Source organism: Protopterus annectens, chromosome 6.part1, assembly GCF_019279795.1.
Source record: "Protopterus annectens isolate FY-2018-M chromosome 6.part1, PAN1.0, whole genome shotgun sequence".
Classification (NCBI taxonomy): Eukaryota; Metazoa; Chordata; order Ceratodontiformes; family Protopteridae; genus Protopterus; species Protopterus annectens.
Window position 1 is genome coordinate 425,870,975 of NC_056738.1, and position 27,326 is coordinate 425,898,300.

Here is a 27,326-nt window from a genome sequence, read left to right on the forward strand (position 1 = left end):
GCCACACAATTTTGCTCTGACAGTATGTAAGCTGCATGCAGAGTGAGACTGTGCTGAAAAACTATATCTCTGACTACCACAGCCAGTCTGCCCAGAGGGAAAGATCTGATCCCCCCTGTTTGCTTATGTACCACATCAATATGATGTTGTCTCCAAACAGTTGTAATTGTCCTGAGGACCACATGTGGCTGATAACATTTACGAGTGCCACATTTCTTTTATGTTAACGTCTTTTGGTCTGTATTTTCTATTACAAAGACCATGCACTTTTATCCCTATAGACAATGTTCTCCAAACAAAGTCTGAAGTGTCTGTTGTGACAGACTGTGCTGGAGCTGGAAGGGAAAATAATAAACCTTGATTATGATAAAATTGGTCTCTCGACCAAAATAACTCCCTTTTCACAAAACCCTGAACAGGATTATGAAATGTCAGGGGAAGCTGATGTTAAGACTATGCCAGTTTTAGATATCAGTGACTTGTGATAGGAATCATGAGAATCATAAATGCCATGAGACCTAGAATTCTGAGAAATTCCCTGGCTGAAGCAGTAGTCTATGAGGAAAAACTCAGAAACAGATTGAGATGCAGGCCGACTTTTTCCTGTGGAAGGAAAGCTCTTTAAACTGACATACCTAGGATACCACCCCAGGAAAACAACCCTGTGAGAAAGAGTCAGACCAGCATTTGTATGTTCTCCTGGAACCAAAGTTTGCATAGAGATCTCTCGCGCAACTGTGAGATTCCTGTCACTTTGAAAAAGAATTTGCAAAAGATAAGCAAATTATCTAAATAAGGAAAATGTGAGTACTTTGCAGTCTGCAGTAGCTAGTTACTACTGCGGCTAGTCACTTTTATACAAAACCTTAACAAATGTCTGAAATCTGCATCTACATGAATGTGATAATAAGCATCTTTTAAATCTAATGTCATGACAAAACTCAAATGACGAATGAGAGATATTGTGCTGTGAAAGGATACCATTGTGAACTTGGGCACTATCATAAACAGGTTTAGAAAGAAAATATTCAGAACTGGTCTTCATAAGTTTTCTTTCTTTGGCATCAGAAACACTCTTGAATAAAACCTTTCTCCTTGCTTTGGAGAAAGAATTCTATCATCCCCTAAGATAGCAGGTGCTGAATAAGAAGAGGGAAAGGAAGAGTTTGGTGTTGAAGATGTGTGAGAATACCTTGAAAAAGAAATACAGACTCCCACTGCCATCTGTAACCTTGATGAATTACCATCAGAACCCATCTGTCTGAAACTATCTGTTGCCAAAGATAAAAAATAAAGGTTCAGACCTTCTGGAAGAATTAAAGGTTTGCCAGGCTGAGAAGAGGGAAGAGAGAATAACAGACAGTCAGACTTGTCTGACTGTCTTTTTGTCTGGGTGGGATTCCCCCCTTATTTCTGGAACCTCATTGCTCTTACTTTTTAAGTGTTTGATTAGTAGCAGTCTGTGGTGATTGTTTATTTTGCTTTTTGAAAAAGGTTGAAGAGGTAGTCTTGGAGAAGGAAAGCTGAAAAATCTAAATCAGCTTACTTTTTGTAGCAGATGGTCCAAAAACTAAGGAGAATTCAAAGTTTCAGTTTTGACATCCCCGGGAAGATTTTGAGTACACGACCAAGCAAACCTCCTCATAACAGTTCCAGTAGCAGCAGCAAAATTATAAGCACATTTCAAACATTGAGTCATCTGTGAACTTGGTCAGCCAGAGTCCCTTTGTGTTGGCCTAGACTTCTGAGAAGTAGATTTTGAAAAGGAGATGACCCAGGACCAGTCCTTGTGGGACTCCACTCATGAGCGTGACTAGTCAGCAGACTGACTTGGAGTCCGCTACTTTCACACTGTGTGTTCTATCTGTGAGCCAGTTTGCAACCCACTTTGTGATATAGGGGTCGATGCCTAGTTTGGTGAGTTTATCAATAATTCCCGAGTAAGGAATGGTATCAAAGGCCTTGGTCAGACCAAGGTAGGCTGTATGCACTGCCTCACCTTCATCCACAGCCCTGGAGACTGATTCAAAGTCATCAACCAGGTTGAACAGGCATGATCTCCCTTTCACAAAGCCAAGAGTTTGGAGATTTCCTACATCTTTGTTAACCAGGTACTTGATGATGCGCTCCACAGCTTTACATATCAGACTTGTCAGGCTAATGGGGCGATAATTCCCAGGGTCTGTAGTCACTCCCCCATTATGGAAAGGGATGACTGTAGCAGTGCGCCATTCGATAGGGACAAAGCCTGAGGTGAGGCTATGACTGAACAGGGCACACAGATGTGGTGCCAGTTCACTTTGTAGTTCATGTAGAACATAGCCAGGGATATTATCGGTTCCCATGAAAGCTGTATTCTTGGCCTTGGACAATGCAGCTTTAACCTGTGCTACAAGTAATGCTGGGTGACTGGCATTCTGCCGGTATTGTGATCGGTCCTTTGGGGGGGGTAAAGTTGGCACTGAATCTGTTGGACAGAAAGTTGGCAATATCTGTTGGCTAAATATAGGAGGTACCATTGTGCAGTATCTCAGAGCAAATCTGGGTATTGCCATGGAGGTTCTTGATATAGCTTTAGAAGGCTTTGTGATTGTTTTTAGTGTCTGATGCAATTCCACCTTCATAGCATGCTTTAGAGGAATTGATGAGGGATCTCATCTTTTTGTTGAGGCTAATAATGGAGTTTTTCCAGTCTTGGGGCTTCACCTTTTTCTGCAACAGTTTCTTCCCTCTGTTGTAGAGTTTATTAAGGGCAGGGAACCACCAGATTGGCTTGCTTTTTTTGCTGGAGAGCATCTTGGTTTTGTTGGGTATGGCTAGTTCCATGCATTTGTGTACATGTTTGTACAGTGCACTGTTGTATGATTCAGCAATCATGCAGCTATTTTCCATTGGCATGGATGCCATGAAGTTAGCCACCTCTGTTTATAGGAGTCCAAAGTCAGCTTTGGAGAAGTTTTTCAAGGTTGTTACCTTTGCAGGGGGTGTGAGTGAGATGTGGATTTCTATGGTGATTAGTTTATGGTCAGATCTGACTAGGGAGGGATTGACTATTGGTGTAGAGCAAAGGTCACCCATGTTAGTAATAACCAAGTCAAGGATGTTGCTTCCTCTAGTGGGGGTCAGAATAAGCTGGTCCAGGGTATTGGAAGTGATGAATTCCAGGAAGCGTTGGGCCAGTGTATTGGTGCTTGAGTAGTTTTCCCAGTTGATGAAAGGGTAGTTGAAGTCTCCTATTAAGAGAGTGTTGGGTTGAACCTTGATAGATTCCAGGGTGCTTAGGAATGTGGAGTGAGAGTCTAAGGATGTGGTTGGGGACCTATAGCAGGCAATGACCTGGATCGCCGTCTTACCCAATGTTAGCTGCACCTGAAGTATCTCAGATGCATTATGCTGGGCTACTAGTCTGGAGGTGTGCATATCCTTTATGAATATGGAAAAACCACTGCTTTTGGAGCTTCGGTCCATGTTTCAGGGCTGAAAAGTTTGGAATGAGTTATAGCCTGTGTCAAAGGAAAAAAAAACTTCAAAGACCAATATGCATAAGGTTCAGATAAGGCACATTTAATAACTTGCTGCAAGGAGACAAAAACATGCAAATACAGGATTTTGCCTAACTACTAACAGGAAGTATGCTATTCTTATACTGTTCTACAAGGCATTGCCTTCTATGGCTGACGTAATCAAACACAACTTTCAGTATTGTTCTACAGCAGATGTTACTCAGATTTTCTGCTGACATGACTGGATTTATGAAAAACATTTTGAGAAAAACAACCTGGCCTTGGTGGGCTCTAGCCCGTTACAAGCTTCTATTGTGTAGTTCTAATACATGTGTTACATTTCAAGGTACTTTTCTAACTTAGGCACAAGCAAATGCTGATTGCAGTTCATATTTTCAAGCAGTCTTTGTTCTGATTATCTATAGCTTCTGCAGCTGTGTATTTTCTCACAGCACAACCGGAACTCCTTGTCTAAGTCTCATAAGTGATACATCTATTCATTATTTTCCTGACACAAGCAGAACTTATCTGCTGCCCTGTAAATTTCCAAAGCATAAGCAAAGATTATAGCTGCGCATATTTCATGACAATACAAGGTTAGAAAGCTTCTGCAATTCGTACAGATTTTATGCAGTGTGAAATAGAATAAATGTGTTAACATTTTTCAAGCCTTAAATGCACTAAGCATATTACTAATACATATACTAATACATATTTTTCTGACATTTCCCCCCTTTTAATACTTTTATTCTACTTTCAAAATAAGCATAAACAGTTTTTTCTTCTCCTAACCTCTTCCCACTTAGGATTTGCAGTTAAGAGAGTCATTCAATTTAAACTTATGAAAGCATTTTCAATCTTTTAACAGTTCTTCAAACTCAGTACTTTGATAAAAGGTTTCAGAAACTGACATGTCTATATATAAAGTCTTTAATCAGCCTTTTCATGCAGAGGATGCCACAGCAAACACAAACTCCCAAGTAGGATCATTCCTACACAAATGGCAATCAGGATGTTCATTAGGATAGTACCCCACCCCCCAAACCATTTCTGGAAAAACTCCATCAGTGGGTTTGGTCCTGGTTTGGTCATGGCCGACACTTGTTGAATTACCTCAAGGTGATTGTCTATCTCATGTTTATGGTCAGGAATATACAAACAGCACTCCTTCTGGATTAAAGTGCAAGTACCGCCTCTCGCCGCTAGGGTGAAGTCGAGAGCCATGTGGTTTTGAAGCACTACAGTTCTCATGGCATTCAATTCCTCAGTCACCAATTCGATAGTGGAAAATGTTGCATTACTCATAACTTTGAGAAGTTTAGACAGTTTTCTCAGCTCCCAGATTGATTTCACTGCTCCGTATGCTGGTAATATGCATGCCCACGATATAACGCTATCACTCAAGTCCATGTGTGTCAGCCCATTGCCTATAGAATGATGTTTTTTCCAATGCGCATCGATTTGACCCACTGGATTTAAAGGTTTCTTGACGACTTCTCGGACATTCCGAATTTTTCCTTGAGGTAAAACTGCAGTGTGTCGTATGGCCGGAACCAGGTAGCCCAAAAAAGAACTGCTGGACCAATTCTCAGGTAACCACTTGTATGCCTTTCTGCCACATACAAAATAACGGTCTTCTACTTTAGTAGTAACTTTGCTATGAATATTCACTCGCCCTGCATGAAACATTTTTCTATCAATTATAGACAGTGGTTATAAAGAACAGAATTATGTTTTACTTCATCAATTGTTTTGTGCATCAATTCAAGAAATGAATCATAGTTTGTATTACAATAAGAACCTGCATTGTTAGCTTTAGTGTAACATTTATAAGGAACAGTCAGATTGCAATTGCTCCAACCCACATGAACAGTATAATTTTTATAAAAACACGCAGTTCCCTTTTGTGGAACAGACAAGTGCAATGCTATTTTATCTTGTGATGTAATGGTTGAGGTATCATAAATCAAGTTTTCCCAGGTCTCGTTGACCCCTAGGGGGACTGTAGTCATTAATAACCCCCGTATGCTGTCGGCAAGGCTGTGCAAATCCAGCAATTCGAAACACTGAAAGTCTCGGCATACACATATTTAATTGCCTGGTAAGTGTTGAAGTTTGGGTGCCAGTCTATGAGTAATGCTTCACGTTTATTCAGTTCAGTTTGTGTGGCTGGAAAAAGGAATGGCCAAAACAAAAAGATTATTGTCACTAGTACAGTTAACAGGATGATTATGCAATACTTCTGAGGAAATGGTTGTTCTGCATTCCTGTTTTTTCTGGATTCTATCATTTTTGCTCTTGACATGTGACAAGATTTTTCTCTGGTTCAAAGTTCTTGACTAGTTTGCAGTGCATCAGGTGGATCCACGAGGCACGCTCTGTGATCATGACTGCAGTGAGTGTCGACAGAAGCACTTGATATGGACCTTCTCACTTTTGTGACGTCCAATTTCTTCTTTTTTATTGTCTTCACCCAGATCCAGGTTCCTGGAGCCACTGCCACTTCTGATGGTCTGGTTTGTTCTTTATCTGAAAAAGAATTTGACTGCAACAGATGTTTAGAATTCAACAAATTTCTCATATACTCTGTTAGTGTACAGTCAGCTTCCTGGTCTGCGGGCATGAGAGGTTTCCACTGAGGTATATAATAAGCCCTTCCAAATAGTTTTTCAAAAGGAGCAATCCTTTTGCATTCGGAACAGTTCTCATGCTCAACAGTGCCAGGGGCAGACAGTACACCCAATTTTTCTTTGTTTCTGCTATTAACTTACTTAGCTTACTCTTTAAAATCCCATTATGCCTCTCAACTAACCCTGCAGATTGCGGATGATACGCACAATGATTTTTTAAAAAAATACCAAAATGTTTACTTAACTGTTGTATGGTTTGGCTTACAAAGTGTGTACCGTTGTCACTGTAGACCCTTTCTGGAATGCCGAATCTAGGGATGATTTCTTTAACGAGGGTTTTTGCTACGGTAGCCGCATCTGGATTTTTAGTCAGAAAGGCTTCCACCCATCTGGAAAACATATCTATAATGACAAGACAATACTTCTTATTTTCACATTTGTTCAATTCTATGAAATCCATACAGATAGTATGAAACGGATATGGTGGTGTAGGGAAACTCCCTTGCTTGGGCTTTAACGCCCCTTGTGCATGATGTTTGTTACAAACGTGGCACATTAAACAAAATTTTTTAGAGTAGTTTAAGAATCCATATGTCGTGAACACTCAGTTCACCAGGTGTACCATCCCCCCTGTTGAGACATGGCATTGCTCATGGCTCAACAAAGCTGCATATCTAAACAAATTAGATGGTAATATCGGTTTCCCTTCTTTAGAGATGTAAAGCCCCTTTTCGAGAATTATTCCTCGTTTTACCCATCTTTGTTTTTCAGCCTGCGTAGTAAGTGTCTGCATTGTCTTTAACATTTCCAAGTCTAAAATCTCAGAGGGTTGTAATTCCTCATTTAAAAGAAATACTTCTGAAGCTGCCTGTTTTGCAGCTGTATCAGCTCTCACATTACCTTTTGAAATCCTATCCTGTTGCTTGGTATGAGCTGTGCATTTTACAAATAGCTACTTTCTGAGGTAACTGAATAGATTCTAAAAGATCTAAAATAAACTGTGCATGATTGATTGGTTTGCCAGTAGATGTTATCATTCCCCGATTTTTCCACTGTTGCGCAAAAACATGTACAGTAGAAAAAGCGTACTGGCCGTCAGTAAAACTGTTCACACATTTACCCTATGTTAAGGTACATACCCATGTCAAGGCAATCAATTCTGCTACCTATGCAGATAAATTGTGTGGTAAATGTTTTGCTTCTATAATCGCAGTATCAGAAACTACTGCATATCCTACTAGGTTCTGTCCTGCAGGACCCTTTTTGCATGAGCCATCCATGTAGTATGTCACCTCGGCATCATCCAAGGGGACATCTGTGAGATCTTTTCTAGGCAGTGTCTTTTGCTCATTCACCTGCAGGCAGCTGTGTGGTGTGCCATCTGCAGGGGTTGGGAGCAAGGTAGAAGGGTTCAAAGTCATGCATCGTTCAATTGTCATATGAGGTTGGCTCAACAATATAGTCATACAGGAAAGATGCCTAGCAGGGGAAAGATATGCTACCTTCTCTTGCAGTAAAATAATCGCGACTGCATGAGGCACTCTCAATGTGAGAGGGTGGAACAAAACTACTGAGGCCGAATCCTGTACTGCCATTGCAGCTGCAACTACTGCTTGTACACAGTGGGGTAAAGACCGTGCCACTGGGTCTAGTTGTGATGAATAATAAGCAATAGGGCATTGCTTGTCCCCATGTTGCTGTGTTAACACTGATGTCATATAACCTTGCTTACAATCTACAGTTTGGAAAAAACGTTTATGATAGTTTGGTAATCCTAAAACTAATGAGGACACTATTAACTGTTTCAGTTTGCAGAAAGCAGATTCTGCTTCTGGTGTCCATTGTAACAAATCCTGTGCTGCCATAGGCTTTTTATATATCAGGTTAGTCAGCTGTGCAGATTCCAAGGCATAATTTGGATCCAGCTCCGGCAAAAATTAGTCGTACCCAGGAAGGACATCATTTCCTTCTTGGTAGTGGGTTTTGGTGCTTGCAAAATCGCTACTTTTCTGTCCTCATCTAATGCCCTACCCTTTTTGGATATTACATATCCTAGGTATTTAACTTGTTTTTTCCAAAGCTGCAGTTTATTTTTGTTTACTTTATGCCCTTCAGTGGCTAAAAATTGTAATAGCGCTATGGTATCTTCTTTGCAATCTTGCTGGGTGGGGGCCGCCAGCAGGATATCATCAACATAAAGTAAAATATGACTGCCTCTTGGTGGGGTAAATCCCGCCAAGTTGCTTGCCAATTCTTGTGAGAATATTGTTGGACTTTCACAATATCCCTGTGGTAGTCACGTATATGAATACCTTTTCCCCTGAAATGTGAATGCAAACCAATATTGGCTGTCAGGATGTATCGGTATTGAAAAGAACGCATTGCTGATATCTACCACAGAAAAATATTTCTGTTGAGGTCTTAAATCATTCAACTGGGTGTGTGGGTCTGGCACTGTAGGTGCCCTTGGTATTTACAGCTTGTAAATCTTGGACCATACGCCATTCTCCATTTGCTTTCTTAACAGGAAATAAGGGTGTGTTACATGGTGAATCAGGAGATTCCACCAGCACCCCTTCCTTAAGTAAAGTTGCTATAATAGGTTTGATTCCTACCTCTGCATCTTTTCTTAAGGGATACTGTATTTTCTGTGGTCGAAATGCTGACTTTGGCGTGATAGTAACTGGTCCCGCTGTACGAATAAGTCCTACATCTGACTTTCCTGTTGACCAAAGAGTTTCTGGTATATTCTGTAAGGCATTCTCTTCCTCCTTTAATAGGAGTGCTAATCAGCTGTCCTTGCTAGACTGCAAGTGCACGGCTGGGTGGGTCTGAGTTATCCAATTCAACTTCTGCATTTGTATTCCCTGTTCTGACAGTTCTAACTCTGTCTGCTTTTCCCATCTCGTGACCTTTTCTCCTAAGTCTACCCATTTTACATTCTTGTCCTTAGTTAAGCTAACATGTGGTAATCGATTAGATTTATAGAGTGCAAAGAAGTCCTGGGGCAATGAACAGCTGGCTACACTGTTCCCTTCCATGCCCCAGTACAGATTATGTAATATCAATCTGTTTGCAGGATTTCTAAGCAATTTTTGCTCATATTCCTTATCAGGTCCTGGTGTGTTACAATAATACAGAGTACAGTGCAACAAATGTTGTTTATCAATGTCAAGGGAGGGGAACTTGCTGATGGCTACGTTCATCAACTGTTCGGTCACTGCCCCTGGACCAGTCATAACCAAGTCCTGGCTGTACCAATAGAAAATTTCACCCTCCGATTGCACTGCAAAGGTATTAATTTGTCACTGTGCTTCCATACCCTGTATAGTTGGAACTACTGCTATACCAAATAGCTGCATAAGGTCTCTGCCCAAGAGGTTTACTGGGCATTTTGTGGAAACAACAATTTTGCTTTTCTGGGTCAATCCTGAAACAGGATCAGTTATTGCAGTATTATGGGAGAGGGGCTCCCGATACAGCTGTCCATTAGCTGCTTTCACTAGTATGTAATCAGGTGACTCTGAATTTTCTGGCAATTTGGAGGGATGTATCAGGGTCCGTGATGCCCCTGAGTCGCACAAGAATTTGACTTCCCTCCCTTCTACCAGGAGTGTAACTTCTGGTTTTGTGTCTGCTAAATAGAGCTCTAAGCTCAATAAAGCTAAATCCAATATTTCATTTTCTTCACTATCCGTAACTTCCTGCACTTCCTCTATTTCTTCTGTCACATCTTCTACTCCTTCTGTCACATTCTCATTTGTCCTTTCTCTGCTATCCCCTTCTAGTGATTCTTGACTATCATATAGTCAGTCTGCACCCTCCTTGTCTTCCATGGTTGCCTTCTTGTTTTTCTTGCAATCCCTTGCCAAGTGTCCCTTTTACCGCATTTAAAACATTCACCCCTTTTCTTTCGCCCTTCAAAGTCCTCTGATCGCTGATCAGATTGTTTGTTTCCCTGGGCATTTCTCTTGCCCTTTTTCCTGGACTGTACTACATAAACTTCTGCTCCATCTTCTATAGAAAATACTTGGGCTTTCTTTTTCTTTTTGCTATTAAAATGCCTTTCGGCATGCCTAGCATATTCAAGTAATGACTGTAACCTGCTTGTACGATGATCTACCATGTGCTTCATAATAAAACTGCTTATGGGTGCAATGCTGCCTTTCAAAAATGCATTCTTTAACTGCTGCTCATATGGGGAATTTTGTGTCTGATCTTCAGGAACCTGCATTCCACAATGGTTATTAAAACATTCTGTCAATAGTTTCACCTTCTTGTTGGATGCATTGATTAATGCAAGTCCAGTCTGCCCTAGGCTTCCATTTCTCAGAGATGCGGTCTGTAAGACCTTTTACTCTGTTGTCTAGTTCTGCGCTGCTATGTGGGAGGGGCCTGTGTGCAGCGTCACGGGGATTCCAGTTGCCACTAATCATGTGCCTATCTGGTCCCACAATTTGACTACTTTTTCTACCTCTTCTCCGTTTAAATTATAACTTAGCCTCATTCCTTGTAAATCTTCTAAGAACTTTCTAAAATTTACTTTTGGATGGGGAATTCCCTCAGTGGCTTTCCGGATGTCTTCCGGAGTCCAGGGTCTATACACTAGAACAGTTGGGTCCTGAACTTCTTGCTCTGCCTGAGGATTAGGTACTTCTATAAGTGGGCATATTTCTTCTTCACTTATAGATTGTGAATTCCTACCCATATTTCAATGTCCCCTTTTGACTTACCTGCCCGTGTTCGAGATCTAGTCTCGATGGGATCTCTAATAAATGGTTTTGCTTTTGTATTGTCTCTATTTACAGTGGCAGCAGGATATCGCGGTGGTGGACTAACTTGTTCACTTGCTTCATATTCTGGTAAGGGGGGCGGAGGGGCCGATGCTATTACTAAGTTATTGTCCTCCTTATCTAAAAACATTGCTTTTGAATTATTGTTCTTTTGTTCCCTACGGTTTACTTCCTCAATCTACCTGTGTGCCTGAGGAATTCCTAATTGGCGCTGCTTTTTTACTCGACCTTTGGAATCGGTTTTAAGCTGTTTGACAAGTTTGATAAGCGAGGATTTTTCTAATTTACCATCAAATTCATACTTATTAACCCATTTTGAGTAGTATTTCATATTATCAGCATGCTGTGACTGCATGTATTTTGCGTTTCCGGTTAACGGCGAATTTTGGGGTCTTTTTGTGCAATTATTACCCATTTTGCTCTAGCCTTTTAATCGTTACATAACTCCTTATTTTTAACGTGGTACCACAGATTTTGTTATAGTCTCTTCAGAATGACTGCCTACCTACTCTGTTTCCCTGATCTATGACAAGACAGTAATCTTTTCTGTCCCTGACTTGTAAAAATACAGTCCTGACAAAAACAATACAAATCTAGTCCCTGATCTAAAACAGAAAAAAAAGGTAGATTCACCTTACCTGAGCCTTCGTGATTGATCACCTGGTTCATGAAAACCCGTCCTTCAGTCGCAGATCTGAAAGTGGCTGGCCTCTTTTGTATGACAATTCAGTCGTAGGGCTTTTCAAATAAGAAGAACCGATGTGGTTTCTTCCCCATACGGTTTCAAGCCACCTGGCTTGTCTGATCCGAGGCGAAGTGAGGATTTCCGGTCTGATGGACCAATCTGTCAAAGGAAAAAACTTCAAAGACCAATACACATAAGGTTCAGATAAGGCACATTTAATAACTTGCTGCAAGGAGACAAAAACATGCAAATACAGGATTTTGCCTAACTACTAACAGGAAGTATGCTATTCTTATACTGTTCTACAAGACATTGCCTTCTATGGTTGACGTAATCACACACAACTTTCAGTATTGTTCTACAGCAGATGTTACTCAGATTTTCTGCTGACATGACTGGATTTATGAAAAACATTTTGAGAAAAACAACCTGGCACTGGTGGGCTTTAGCCCGTTACAAGCTTCTATTGTGTAGTTCTAATACATGTGTTACATTTCACGGTACTTTTCTAACTTAGGCACAAGCAAATGCTGATTGCAGTTCATATTTTCAAGCAGTCTTTGTTCTGATTATCTATAGCTTCTGCAGCTGTGTATTTTCTCACAGCACAAGCGGAACGCCTTGTCTAAGTCTCATAAGTGATACATCTATTCATTATTTTCCTGACACAAGCAGAACTTATCTGCTTCCCTGTAAATTTCCAAAGCATAAGCAAATATTATAGCTGCACATATTTCATGACAATACAAGGTTAGAAAGCTTCTGCAATTCATACAGATTTTATGCAGTGTGAAATAGAATAAATGTGTTAACCTTTTCAAGCCTTAAATGCACTAAGCATATTACTAATACATACACTAATACATATTTTTCTGACAGCCTGGTAGCACAGGGGTGCTTTCTGTTGTTTTAAACTAGGTCTCCGTTACAGTGCAAATGTTGATGTTCTCCATTTTGAGGAGTGCTTCGAGCGACTGCATCTTGATATTTAGACTTCCAGGGTTGAGAAGCATGACCCTCAGATTGCATTTATTTATAGCTGTTACGGTGGTAATTTGGTCTTTGGAATACCGCCTAAAAAAGGCACTATAGGGGTGGCAAGAGCCTTAACAAGTACCCAAAAACCCAGGGGTGATGGATGCAGGCCATCTCTGGCAAAGCATTGAGGTCTGTCAGTCATGTCATCCCAAGCAGACAGATACTGGATCACCTTAGAATGACACCAGAAACTTAGCCAATTGTTGAAGTCAATCATTTTTTGTTTGTACTGCAGTATTATTCTGGGTGATGGTAGGATACTGCTCAGGGCTAGTATCATACCTGCCTGGGCCACATAATCCAAGAGCTCCACCATGTCTCTTTTCATGTAGTCCAGGAAGGTGCACCTCAGGTCATTCACACCCACATGGACAATGAAGGAGTTCTACTTGTACTTGTTGTGGAGTGACCTGAGTGCATGTGTTATGTGCCAGATTCTGGCACCTGATAGCTGACTGTTACCTTCTCCTTATTCAACCTAGTGAGTGGGACATCTGTGTGACCCACTATTGAGTCACCTATGATTAGTGTATTGGGCAAGATGTTTAGGCTTAGGTTGAGGTCACACTGCGGAGGTGAGCTATGCGTCCTGCGGTTTGTGCTGTGTTGTGGTGGTTGAGTGCATTTCTGTCTTGGAGGTCTCTGCTGTTTGGGTAAATTTCTATTGAGAGCCTCCGAGAAGGTGGGTGTGTGGTTTGTGTTTTTATGTGAGAGCTGTGATAGTGGGTGTTCTGAAGGGCTATGTGTTCCATGTGGTGTGGTGGAAGTGTTGACCTTCTACTCTTGGCCAGGTAGTCTGGTCTTGGCTGGAAAGTGCATAGCTTCCCATTTGGTAAATAAAATTTGGCTCATAAATTCTCTTCTTAAGCTTTTGTTCAGTTTTCCCTACACAGAACACCTAGCACACTTGGCATAAAGCTAGGTAAACAAAACTACTAGTTTCACAGCTATGATAATTTTTACTCTAAGATTTTATTTCTACTTGCCAGAAAAATACTGTCTTTATTTATTACAAATTCACACTGCGAACATCTACCACACTTGAATGTTCCACATCTCCTGTTGTTGTTGCCTTCCTTGACATAATTACTTCTTTGTAAATAATCTTTCAAATTTCTTCCATTACTATAAACCACTTTTACATTTTCCTTACTAATCATTCCATATCAGTACGGGCAAGAAATTTCTTCCATTACTATAAACCACTTTTACATTTTCCTTACTAATCATTCCATATCAGTACGGGCAAGAAATTTATTCCATTCCTTGTAAAAAATATTTTTCACCATACTCGAGCTACCATTATATTCAAGTACTAGAGCCTTATTGAAACTTTCTGACTTGCGACTGTCTTTCAATAATGTTACATCAGCATCTTGACCTAAAATGGATTTGTATCTTAAAGAGTAAAAATTATCACAGTGGTTTGGTTTACCTAGCTTTATGCCAAGTGTGCCTGGCGTTCTATGTAGGGAAACTGAACGAAAGCTTAAGAAGAGAATTTATGAGCACACATATGACATACAGACTAGGAAAGGCAATAATGCACTGTATAAACACACCCTGGAATCTAAACAAGCAATTTTCATGTTTTATGTAATTGAAAAAATCAACAAGGATAAAAGAGGGGGCATGTGGTTGGAATCTATGTCTTTATTTTTCTAGTTTGTGGCAATAAATTATGTTTTCTTTTAAACTGCATTGGAATACCCTGTGGCTTTATTGCTTCGCTGGTATGAGTTTCTTGGTTTTTACTGGAGTTGTTTTTTTACTTGGTTTGCCTGCATCTGGATTTATCAATATAATTTAATTTGATTCCAGTATCTGGGGTTACCTGGATGTCACTAGGGCAATTTACCACCCCTTTTGTGGAGCCAAACTGTTTTGCATAAGATTTTGTAAATACATCTATAATCTGTGTCTGAGAATAAATTTTAGAATCTGCACAGTTTATCAGCTTGTGTATCTTTACGCCTTCCACATCTTGTGTATCTATAAAAAGGTTTGTTATTATGCTCAATATCTTTATATAAATTTTCTTCAAATTTTTCTTGCTCTTGTCTAACACTATGCTTAATCTGTAATCCAGCTCATTTATTTCAGTTTTCAATGTTGTAGTTCGACCTCTCTTCCAATTTTTATATTTTTTTGTCTCTCACCTTAATCAGGTTTCTTGTTCTTATGGAAATATACCCCCCTGATGTTGCATGCCTAGATCCTGATGTTAAACATTTTTTTTGACTTTTTGCACTCAATTTCTCTTTCAAACCTTTCCACATTCCATCTGCAGTTTTTACACTGAACACCTCACTCCAGTTAGTTTTATATAGTAACTATTTTGCTTCCCTATAATCTGTAATTAACCTTCTGTGCATTGGCTTAGTAGTGTCCATCTGGGTTGAAAAATCCCATGTTCAGCGGAGACCCAGGGAGAAAAGCTCCACAACCAAAGGAACATTATTAAGGTACAAGCAGTAAACTTAGTTTTAGTAGTACATTGCTAACAGTATGTAAATGAGCTTAACAAAAATATTATAGCAAAATATAATAACAGAATACAATATAAACATGCATGTTTCGGGCATACAGGAGTACTATTTTTTTATTACAATATATATGAGGTGAGTCACTTCTGAAAGACCAAAATTGGTCATGTAGTTTTGCAAGTTAGGTCATCTGAAGGAACCAATATTAATAAAGATAAGACATAGTGGGATAGCCCTATGTGGGATGAGCACTAGTTGGGCTAACACATGTGAGATGAGTGGAAAAAATAGGAAGAATATTAGCAGGAAGCAATATAGTAGCATAGCCTATTATCATTTAAAAATCCAAACAGGTTGTGCCTGAAATTAGCCCACAATGATCAATGCACTACCAAAGCAAATAAATCAAATCATGCTAACACACATCTTGACAGAACAGTGGAAAATTAAACTCTCCTCCATTTATAGACTGGATATACAGCTGTAGTGTTTACTGAAGATGTAAACCGAGTGACAGCATTACAAATGCCTGAAACAAAACCACTGTGAAGAATGCTGCTGATGCAGTAGCATCAGCAACCTAGCAGGAAGAACTTTGACTTGTCCTAAAATCATTTTAAGCAAATTAATAATAGAATGAGTCATTAACAGAAAGTCAGTTAACTATTTAGTACAGCAAGAAGTGAACATAAATTGCCTTCTGCAAAACAAATATACAGTTGATCAGATTTTCTAAAGGGGTTCATGCTAGAAATGCGTGTCTCTACCTGCCTACAAAGGTGCATGGTACACAGTAATCTCTCACCAGAATTCTGATGGTGAGACTATAAGGAAAGTCACTATATCTTCTAATTAACAATATCTGACTTAACATTAGGCAAGAAAGAAGAATTATTGGAGAAAAAGACACCATCCTGTGAACTTTTCTAATTGATGTAATAACTACTATCAAGGCTGTTTTCCAATTCAAAAGCCTGAAAGAATTGGAAAAAATGTTTTCAAAATAGTAAATGCCTCCAAAACCAACCTTAAGACCCAAGGAGTCGAATTTTTCCTTGAAGGTCTGAGATATAAAATTCCTTTTTGGAGTAACTTAGATGAAAGTGATGGATATATCATAATGTTGCAGCCTTGCTTTTGACACAGTTCCCCACTAAGGCATAGTAGACAAGTTAAATTGGGAATAAACTCCTATGTTACCCACTCAACTGCTAACTGCTACACAAGATGCAGATAATCAAAATAGGTGAAATTACCTCCACAAAAGCTCAGACCTCTCCTGTTTGGCATCTATTTTTCTGAAGTAAAAGCCAATACCAAAGTACTCTGGCTGATTTGGTTTGCAGACGACTGCTAAGAGCAGTCACTGAATTCTCAAATGACTTAGCCATCTTGCAGGAAAGTTTGTTCCAAATAAATAACTGGTGCCAAAATCATGGACTGAAACTAAATGCCAAAAAATGCATAAATGTATCCTTTGGGAAGTCATTTACCCCCCAGGAACTTCCACACTGACAATACTACCCTAGAATTAACCCAGTTGTTCAGGATTTGGGAACTTACATGGATGGTGACCAACATGTTGTCCATGACCAGTTTTGTCTCCTCTTTCACACAATCAATATCTTCCTTCATAAAGCAGAGACTGTGGTCATTACATCCAACCTCGATGCTGCAGGAGCTCTTCCATAAGACTGTACTCCAAGTTCACTGAGAAATTTGTTGTATTATCGCCGGTCACATCTGACCACAATACTGCAGGAGCTGTGCCACAGAGGCTATTCCGACAAGTTTACTGACAACTTTTTTATTGTATAATAGCTTGTGGTCATTACATCTGACCACGATACTGGAGGAGCTCTGCCACAAGGCCTTATTCCTACAAGTTTACTGAGAATTTTGTCATTGTATAATGTAAGCACATTTAACATGAAAAACCTTGCTGTGTATTAACTTGAATCAGTCAAATACATGCCTGCTCTGTGACTGAAAGTCTCAGTGAAATAATTCTTGCACCCCAAGGACCTCTTTCTAAGGTGGTCACTGTCCAATTTTTCTTGACATATAGACTATACTGCATATGCCAGTTATTTAGCCTCAGAAAATGATAGAAAGCCTGTTTTATTTTGTATCTCTGTTAATTGCTTTGTAATGGCTACAAACTGATTGCTGGCAGTTATAATTTGACCTGATGGTGGGAAATGTTAAGCCCTCTCTCTTAACTACTGAAGTCACTTCTCACAGCAATTATCACAGGTGATACTGGATGGTAATCTTACATTCAACCTACACATAACAAAATTGCATAAGAAAAACTCATCAAAAATAAGGATGTTTTACAGAAACAAAAACTTTCTCAATGTCACAATAAAACTACACTTGCCACTACTTATATCCTCTCCACACTTCTTTATGGAGCTTCCATCCTTACTAACCTCCAGGCTTCACAAACATTAAACTTGAACAATGTTATAACAAAATTTGGCACTTTTCTCCCCAGGCCTTGGCTGATAATGGGCTTCTACCCAGTAATCAAATGACAATAAAATAAAGTGTGTCTGTTTTTCTCCTTCTTTGGCCGTTCTGACAGTTGGGCTTATCCATCTCAATAAGAGTCTGAGCCAGCAAAAATCTTCAGAGAGTCTACTCCTCTCTCCCATAATTCTCTGTGCTAGCAGAGTAACTTCTGGATGGGTTTGTTCTACAGAAAGGGAACTATCCTTAGAACAAGAAGGGAACCTCAGAAGAAAACACTGAAGATAAATGAATATGTCCCATGAAAGGTTTCACATTTGGTCTTTAGGGATCCTCCAGAAGACTAAGCAAAAGGCAAAATAACAATTTGGGAAGGGGAAGGCCGGTGGAATGTTGGGGGAACCTCAGAAGAAAACACTGAAGATAAATGAATATGTCCCATGAAAGGTTTCACATTTGGTCTTTAGGGATCCTCCAGAAGACTAAGCAAAAGGAAAAATAACAATTTGGGAGGGCAGGTGGAATGTTGAGACAGATGGAGAAAGACAACAAGGCTCTAGCATTATAGTAAATACATAACTTTATCCTATGTTGTCTTCTCTGCCCATCTCAACAGTTGGGACAGAGTCCCCAGCGACCTGAATTCCCAGATAGTACTGATGTTTGTGAAACTAAAACTTGTTCTAGATCTAGAATGAAAATTCAGTAAGCAGAGTTTGGCAAAGCAAAAAGAAGTTATGTACCTATCATAACGTTCCATGTTAGTTGTCTTCTTCTCGCCTTCTTTCTTGCTGGTTGGGTTTGGAGCCGATCCTCGGCTCTGACTCGGCCATCTTCAAAAGCTCGAGAGCTGCTTACTGGCTCGAGGCCACCCTATATCCCATGATGCCTGGCGCTAGATACCCAGATCTCGTTTGGTAAGTCTAACTGCAGACATAATAATAAATTAATGCTATCCTAGAATGCATAATTCCTACTAGGGACACTACTAAGCAGAAGGAAATAGCCAGAGAAGACTCAGCCAGTGCAAAATCAAGAGGAACTCTTCTCAGTCCACTAGGATAGGGGGATGGAGGGTGGGATGCAAGAAAGAAGGTGAGAAGAAGACAACTAACATGGAATGTTATGGTAGGTACATAACTTCTTTATGTTAAGTTGTCTATCTCGCCTTCATTCTTGCTGGTAGGGACAGCGTCCCTAGCACCTAAAATCCTGGGTGGCTCATCGGAAAAGACTCTTCAGAACAGTGGAACCAAAATCAGCTCTGCTCTTGGAAACCAAATCCAACTTGTAATGCGAAATGAAAGTATGTGGGTTGGCCCATGTAGCCGCAGCACAAATAGATTCCATGGGCAACCTAGCCTGAAAAGCCACTGAAGTGGCTAAAGCTCTGGTTTGAGTGACCTTTTGGTTTGACCGGTAATTCTTTATTCCTGAGTTGGTATATGAATGTGATGATAGAAGACAACCACCTGGATAAGGTCACCTTGGAGACCAGAAGACCCTGTTTACCTACTGCATAAGACAGGAACAGTTGATCTGATTTTCTAATGTCTTTGGTTCTATGTAAATAAAAGCGTAGTTGCCTGTGAACATCTAACTGATGCAACTTTTACTCCACCCTGTTGGAGTGGTTAGGAAAAAACACAGGAAGGTCTATAGACTGATTCAAGTTACTCTCTGAAGAGACCTTAGGAAAGAAGGAAGGATTAGTCCTCAGAGCAACCCTGTCATTGTGGAACATGAGGTATGGGGGACGGATAGAAAGAGCCTGTAGTTCCAAAACTCTTCTGGCTGAAGTAATAGCTACCAGAATAAAGGTTTTCCAAGATAAGAACTTCAGTGAACAAGAACAACAAGGTTCGAAAGGGGGCAAAATTAGCAAAGCTAAAATCAAATTTAGATCCCACGGTGCTGGAGGATCTCTCACTGGGGGCCTGAGCAGAGTGGTTCCTTTGAGAAAGGCTTTACAGAGCTTATGGGACATGATATTGTTTCCGATAGGCCAATGTGAAAATTTGAAATTGCCACTAACTGAACTCTAATTGTAGCGGAAGCAGACCCAGCATGGAAGAGCTCTGCGAGAAATTCCAAAGTGGAGTGTACGGGGGCTGAAAAGGGGTCAATACTTTTTGCCTCTGCCCAGGAAGAAAAACATTTCCACTTACTAGCATAAGTTTTTCTGGTCATAGACTTGTGTGATGACAAAAGGATTTCACGCACAGAGGGGGAGATATCTGGGAGCCTGGCTAAGGTTGGAAGTGGAGCAACCATGCTGTGAGCTGGAGAGAGTTCAGGGATTGGTGCAGCCCGCCCGATTGATGAATCAGGAAATCTGGCACTAGGTCCAGAGTCCAAGGCTGTTCGAGAAGATAGCGATGCAGGAACGGAAACCATATTTTTCGAGGCCAGTAAGGAGCAATGAGGATCATTCTGCAACCCAAAACAGTAGCCTTCTGAATTAGATTTGGTATAAGGGGGAAAGGAGGGAAAGCATAAAGAAGTCCCTGGGGCCAATCGTGGATTAGAGCATCTCTGAGGGGAATGCCTGGAAAGTGGAAGGAGAAAAAAATTGCTGCACTTGCTGTTGAAGGGAGTTGCAAAAAGGTCGCAGCAAGGTTGGCCCGACCTGCGGAAGATTTGGTCCGCAACTACCTGGTTCAGAGACCACTCGTGAGGCATGAGAATTGCTCTGCTCAGTCTGTCTGCTATAACGTTGGACCTCCCAGGGATGTGCATTGCAATCAGAAACTGTTGGGAAGAAATCGCCCACTGCCAGAGTCTGAGCGCTTCTCGACATGGGGGTAGGACCTGGTTCCACCCTACTTGTTGATGTACATTACGGACATATTGTCCGTTTGAACTGCAATGGTCCCGGTAGGAAGAGAGCCCTGAAGAGCCTGCAACACTAAGAGCACGGCCCTCATCTCCAAGACATTTATGTGCAGATGATATTCGTGAGGTTGCCAGGTGCCTTGGACTGTTCTGCCCTGATAATACCCCCCCCACCCGATCAGGGAGGTGTCCATGGTCACTGTAGCCACTGGAGGGGGGAGAACAAATGGTATGCTGTGGAGCACTGATGTGGAGACCATCCACCATGCAAGATGCTTCTTGCATGCCTGAGTGATCAAATCATGTAAGACATGGTAAGTTGCTGAAAGGACCATTGGGTGAAAAGAAGCCACTGGGGAATCCTCATGTGAAAACAAGCTAGAGGGACAAGTACGATCGCTGCTGCCATGAGACCTAGCGTTTGAAGGACAAACCTGGCTTGAATCCTTTTGCATGCTAATAAAACCTTGACATGCTGATGAATCACTAACACCCTGTCTGGTGGGAGGCTCGCTAACATCTCTTTGGTATTTAAATTTGCGCCTATAAAGGTAATAGATTGACAGGGCGACAATGCAGGCTTTTCGAAATTTATTGTGATACCTAGCCTGGAGCAAGTGTCGATGGTGCAGTCTCTTGCTCGCAGAAGGTGATGTCTGGTGGTAGCAGTGAGGAGCCAGTCGTCGAGATATGAAAACACCTGGAATCTTTGCCATCTCAGGTGAGCGGTAACTACTGCCATACATTTAGTAAACACCCTGGGGGCTGTGATGAAATCAAAGGGCAGAGCTCTGAACTGATAATTGCTGGCTCCCATCCGGAAGCGAAGAAATCTTCGGGAGCATCTGTCCATTTTGATGTGGTAGTACGCATCCTGAAAATCTATGGAGCACATCCAATTGTCCTGACCCAGAAAGGGTAAAATGGACTGAAGCGTGACCATCTGGAACATTGTTCTTTGTACAGACTTGTTTAGTCTGCTGAGATCCAAAATGGGTCTCCAGTCCCCTGTCTTTTTTGGTACCAAAAAGAACCTTGAGTAAATTCCGGATCCTTGTTGGTCTTCTGGGACTTGCTGGATGGCCCTTTTTCTTAGCAGTTTTGAGACCTCTGGCACTGCTTGGTACCTTAGATTGGCTGGAACATCTGGAAGGGACTTGTTTGACCTTAAGGGGGTGCGAACGAAGGGAATTCTGTAGCCTCCAGATATGATGGACTGTACCCATTTGTCTTGTGTTATGTCTTGCCAGGCTCTTGGGTACAGCGATAATCTTCCCCCGACTGCCTCCAGAGGTGAGCAGCTGGGCAACCCTTCAGGGATGCTGGAAGGGCTTGTCAGAGAAAGATTCTCTGCTGCCCTGACCCCCTCTGCCATGAGGGCGGCATCTGTTATTGTTCCCTCCTCTGCCCCTGGAGGGGAACTCACCAAGTGTGTCTAGCAAGGCTCCTTGGGATTTCTGGAACCACATCTTCCCACTCTTCTGACCCTTAGGATATGGTCTGGAGGGAGTGGAAAAATGGACTCCTACAGCAGAGAGAGTCTTGCCTTCCTGCTCACACCTGGTAAGGGTATCTTTCACCTGTGAGCCGAAGAGAGAGGAACCATCAACCGGAGTGTTGATGAAAGACGCTCTGAAAGTTTCCGCAAAGTTACACAGCTGCATCCAAGCGTGCCTCCATAGGGTCACGCCTGTGCCTGCGGCTCTACTCGCACCATCGTCTGCATACGAAATGAGTCGCATGGAGGAGTTTACCACTGAATTAAGAGTCGCCAGCTGGGAGGCTGCCTTAGCCTGGGCCCCCTCAGCTGATGGATCTTGGAGGGTATCTCCAAGCTCTTTCAGGAGATCCCTCTGAAGACAGGTAAAGTGAACAGGTAATTCAGGGACCGCATGGAAAAGGTCACTGAAGAGAACATCTGCTTCCCATATCTGTCCATCATCCTGGACTCCTTGTTAGGGGGATGGACAGATGAAGAAGTTACAGCCAACTCCTTCTTTGTGGCCGCTGCTACCACCATGTCATCAACAGGGACACTCTTGGTCAAGAACTGTTTGCCCTGCGGGGCAATAATGAACTTGGCAGGTCTTCTAGGGGTCGGTTCCATTGTGTCTGGAGCCATCCATGCCTTTCGAGCCACCACAGACATCAGTGGGTCGAAAGGCGGAGACACCCAGGAGGTGGAACGTCGGGATCCAAACACATCCAGGAATACCGACTCATCCTCAGAAGGGCTTAGGGTAGTCCAGTTTCCCCTCTGCCTAAGCATCTCAAGGATGTCTGAGAAGGAGACATCTTCAGAGGGGGATCTTGGGGACCCTTCCGACTCCTCTAAGTCGGTATCCGATGTGACAGACTCGGGGGGAGTCAACATGTTTCCTCTTGCATTTGTTCTTGCCAGGTGGCTCCTCTGAAAGATCAGGGGTGGCCTTGGAAGAGGAGGATACACCCAAAGGGGTGTCCTGGAGCACTGGATCCCATGCTTGGGGTCTGGAAGAGGGGCAGTGGCTGACGCAGGCACCCTAGGGGAAGGAGCCGATGGGGTCGATCGTGGGACTGACTCAGAGGCCAGTACACTCCTCATCACCTTGAAGGCGTCCCTGCCCGTACGCAGAGAAGGCTCAGGATCCGAAGAAACCAGAAGCCCTCCCTGCACCGAGGGAGATGGCTCCGAGGCAGATGTGGGAGCTGAGCTCACCTGCGCCGAAGCACCGAGAGGGAGAGTGTGGTCGGACAGGGGTCCGATGCCACTCAACCCCTCAGAGCCAACGAGGGAGTCTCGGCACCCAGATCCCTCCAGGGAAGGTACCATGGAAGGGATCGGAGCCGACGATGGAACCAAAAGAGAGGGTATCGGCACTGACGGTTCCATGACTTGAACCCAACGAACTCCGGCTCCGAGCTCATAGAAAGAGTCGGAGGAGGAATATCTATAGCTGTGGACAGAGCTGACTCCTGATGAGGAGGGCTGGACAACATTTTGGCTAGGGCCTGCGATTTTAAGAGCCTACTGACCACTCTTTCCAAGTCATGGTCCGAAAGTCTAGAGGACCGAGAAGAGTGGGATAATCAGTGACTACACCTCGATTGGAGCAGGGGCGACTTCGGAGCCGAACGTATCGACTCCAAAGAAGGAGACCTGGATCTCTTTTGACTCTCAGCCAGCTCCAAAGACCGTGTCGGAGCCGACTGGGAGGGAGGGACATCGGTTCCAGCCGGAGCCAAAATGGATTGTGTGGCTTCACCCAATGACGGCTCCGAACTGGGAACCGATGGTTTAGGTGGCTTGGAAGATTTCACCGGCTGAGCCTTCACCGGTGAATCTTGGGGTTTAAGCATACCCCTCAGAATCAATTTATTCTTGCGCTCCTGCAGGACTCTTGGACTGAAGGCATGACAGATCGAGCAAGAGTCCTGCAGGTGCACAGCGCCCAGACAATAAACACAAGAAGTGTGACCATCTGTCAGAGACATCTTCTGAGAGCATGAGTCACACTTCTTGTATCCAGATGGTTTTGGATCCTTGGACATCCTAGGGAGAAAACCAAGGACAAGGTTCCACACAGATGGTTAAGGTAACCAACAGTAAAAGTTAACACTCTACAGTTACCACAACCCACTACAAATACCACTAAAACCAAAAAATATCGAAAACTATCACTAAACACTAACAGTGATTAATTAGAAGAAATTTTTTTTTTAAAGGGAGATAGAAAGAAAGGTTAACCTCTAACTTAAATGGAAAGAACCTTTCTGTAGAAAAGGGAGAGAAGGGGGGAGGGGAAACTAACTAAAACGAGTTTCTTAAGGAAGGGTAATGCTTATCTAGAAGAAAACTAGCTACAATACTAAAGTCTAACTAACGACTAATTCTACACTACCAATACAGATTTTTAACAAGAAAAAAATATAATAATAATGAAGCTTATACGACCTGAGCCAGTAGAACAACCTCGCCGCAGAAGCAGCAAATGAGATCTGGGTATCTAGCGCCAGGCATCATGGGGATATAGGGGGGCCTCGAGCCAGTAAGCAGCTCTCGAGCATTTGAAGATGGCCGAGTCGGAGCCGAGGATCGGCTCTGAACTCAACCAGCAAGAATGAAGGCGAGATAGACAATTTAACATTGAATGTTTCACCAAGATGCTGCAGTGCATACATCAACCAAAGTTGAATGTCTGGAGAATGTAGTTGAAGCAGAAACAGACCTAGTGGAATGTGGCCTTGGCTTGGAATTAAAAGGCATACCCCTTTCAGGTTATAAACAAAGCTAATGCAGTTAGACAGCCATCTAGACAAACAGTTTAGAGATCTTGTATCCCAATTTAATTTTAGAATAAGATACAAATAGCTGGCCATTTTTTTGTATGAATTTTGAGCAAGTCAAATAAAATCTGAGTTATCTGTGACATCCAAGGCATGCAGAGTGATTCTCCTTTGTTTGAATAGTTAGGAAAAAAGACAGGCAGCTGGTTCAAGGCTGATTCTTATGCACAAAGCTAAGATTAGGTTTGAGAGAAAGGCTGTCCTTGTGGAATACCAAGTAAGGAGGTCTGCATGACAAGACTTGAAGTTCAGAAATTCATCTGACCGTGGTTATAGCTACAAAAAACAATGTTGACCAGGAAGGAAATTTTAACTTCATAGAAGAAGCACACCCAAAGGAATGCTGTATGAGTGCTTGCAACATCAAGGTTATAGCCCCAAGGAGGAACTAGATATTTAACAGGTTGTCTGAAAGGTCAGAGATGCTATCGACAAAGTTGTGGTCATGTGGAAGTTAAAAATAGTTGCCAACTGAACTTTAATAGTAGAATAACTGGCAGCAGAGATGAAAAGGCCTGCCAAAACAACCAGAATTGGTGGCAGGGAAGCAGAAAAAGGGTAGAGTTAATTTTCCACTGCCCATAATGTAAACCTTTCCTATTTGCTCTCATAAATCTTTCTGTCTGATGGTGTCTGAGAGGCTCTTAGAATGTGTACCACTCTAGGAGGTACAGAATGATCTCAGGCCACCACTGTAATTGGAGAAACCATGCAGTCAGCTTGATAGACTTGATGTCCTGCTGAAACTTTCCTGATAGGAGTGAAAGTAGATCCAAAAGATGATTCAGGACCTGAGGAGGACAAAGAAGATGACGCCATATGAACGGGAACCAGACTTGTCTGGACCAGAACAGACCAATAAGGATTACTTCCACCTTGCACATTGAAGCTTTCTGCAAAAAAGTCATTATCAATGGACCTAAGGTTATAAGCTCAAAGAAGACCAGGTGGACAAGTATCCCTTGCTGATTGTCATTGTTGAAGGATTAAGGTACAGTACTTCCTCCACTACAAATTGATGGTGGATGCAAGAAGATTGCAGGAAGGCTCTCCCCAGTGGTGGAATATCTCCACTGCTACTGATTGCTTTAGGGCCTACTCTTGAGGCATGAGAATTCAGAGACTCAACCTGTCCACTAGAGTACTGGACTGACCTGGCATGTGCGCTGCTGTGAGAAAGCACTAAGAAGACATTGCCATATCCTCAGGGTCTCTTAACATAACAGGTAAGAATAGGCCCCCCCCCATTTGTTGATATACCCGCCCACTGAAGTATTATCTATCTGGATAGAAATAATACCCTGGGGGAGGAAGCTCTGCTGTTCCTCAGTGCTAAAAGGACTGCCCTCATCTCCATAACTCTGACGTGAAAAAGGGCCTCCTGACTGGTCTATGTTCCCTGAACTGAGCCCCTCCCCAACTCCAATGGGGAAGAGTCCATGATTATCATGACTATGTGTGAAGGAATGATAAACAGACATTCTTGCATTATTAGAGTAAAGGATATCCATCCCCAAAAGAGGGAAGATAGCTTGATCAAATGGCAGACAGACCACTGAACTGAGAGCGTCCCCTGCAGAACCCTCATGAAAATTCTTAAGTGAATTGCCAAGGTTACAGAAGTTGCCATGGAACCCAGAAGGTGAAGAATTAGGGATGCTGGTGAATCCACAGTAGAAAGTACCTGCTCTACCTGAAAGTGAAAAGATGTCAGCTTTGGAAATGGTAGTTTTGCAATTTGTCAAACTGTGTCTAGATAACATCCTATGAACTACAATATCTGAGTTGTCTGCAAGTTTGATTTTTTTTTCATAATTTACAAATATTCCCAAAAATAAACACAACTGAAACAAATAATTTTAGCTCCGATTAATTATCTTGTTCTTACAGTGAGAAGCCAAATTCAAAGCATGGGAACAACTGGAAACCTTACATCCTGACGTATGCTGCCTCAGTCTTAACATCTCCGTTAGTTCACCAAATGAGATGAAAGACTCCTGTGGGAAGTCCAGGTGTCTCCTCTTATACTTAGGCTTTCTGTGCTCCGCCGGTGGAGAGGGAGATGTAGTCAAAAGTGCCCTGGGCAGCTTGAGTAAGGGATTGTTCTAGGCTCTTGGATAACAGCTGACCCTAGGAAGGATGCTGAGATCCTATAGACACAGATATAGGAAGTTGTGTAGAATATGAGGTTGAAGTGACATCCCCTTTCAGAGGCAATTAGCAGGCCAAACTTTTCCCAAAATGCCTTCAAAGCTGAGAATGGACCCAATGACAGATGAAGGCAATCTGTGATCCAGGGCTGAAAGACCAGATCATCAGTTTCCCCAGTACCAATAATCTGACCAGATCCATGTCTGGGGCCTAGCTGTCAAAGGTTAAAGTGTCTAAAACCAAGAATGGCCTTCAGCCAGTGGAGTATAGACTGGTTCTAGGCAATCAGCACAGACCTCTCAACTCTGTAAAGCTGTCCACTCCAAAGAATTTGGAGTCAAGTGGCTCAGTAAAACAGTCAACTTTGAAGGTTGTTAATGCTGACAAATCAGGAGAACAGCAGT

The 27,326-nt window shown here is 42.1% G+C and overlaps 1 protein-coding gene across 1 annotated transcript in view; it reads right to left on the reverse strand.

Annotated features, from left to right (window-relative positions):
• Positions 1 to 27,326, reverse strand: part of LOC122805309 (protein FAM47E-like) — a 1,023,003-nt gene that overhangs the window by 149,542 nt on the left and 846,135 nt on the right. The gene's annotated exons all lie outside the window — the stretch shown is intronic.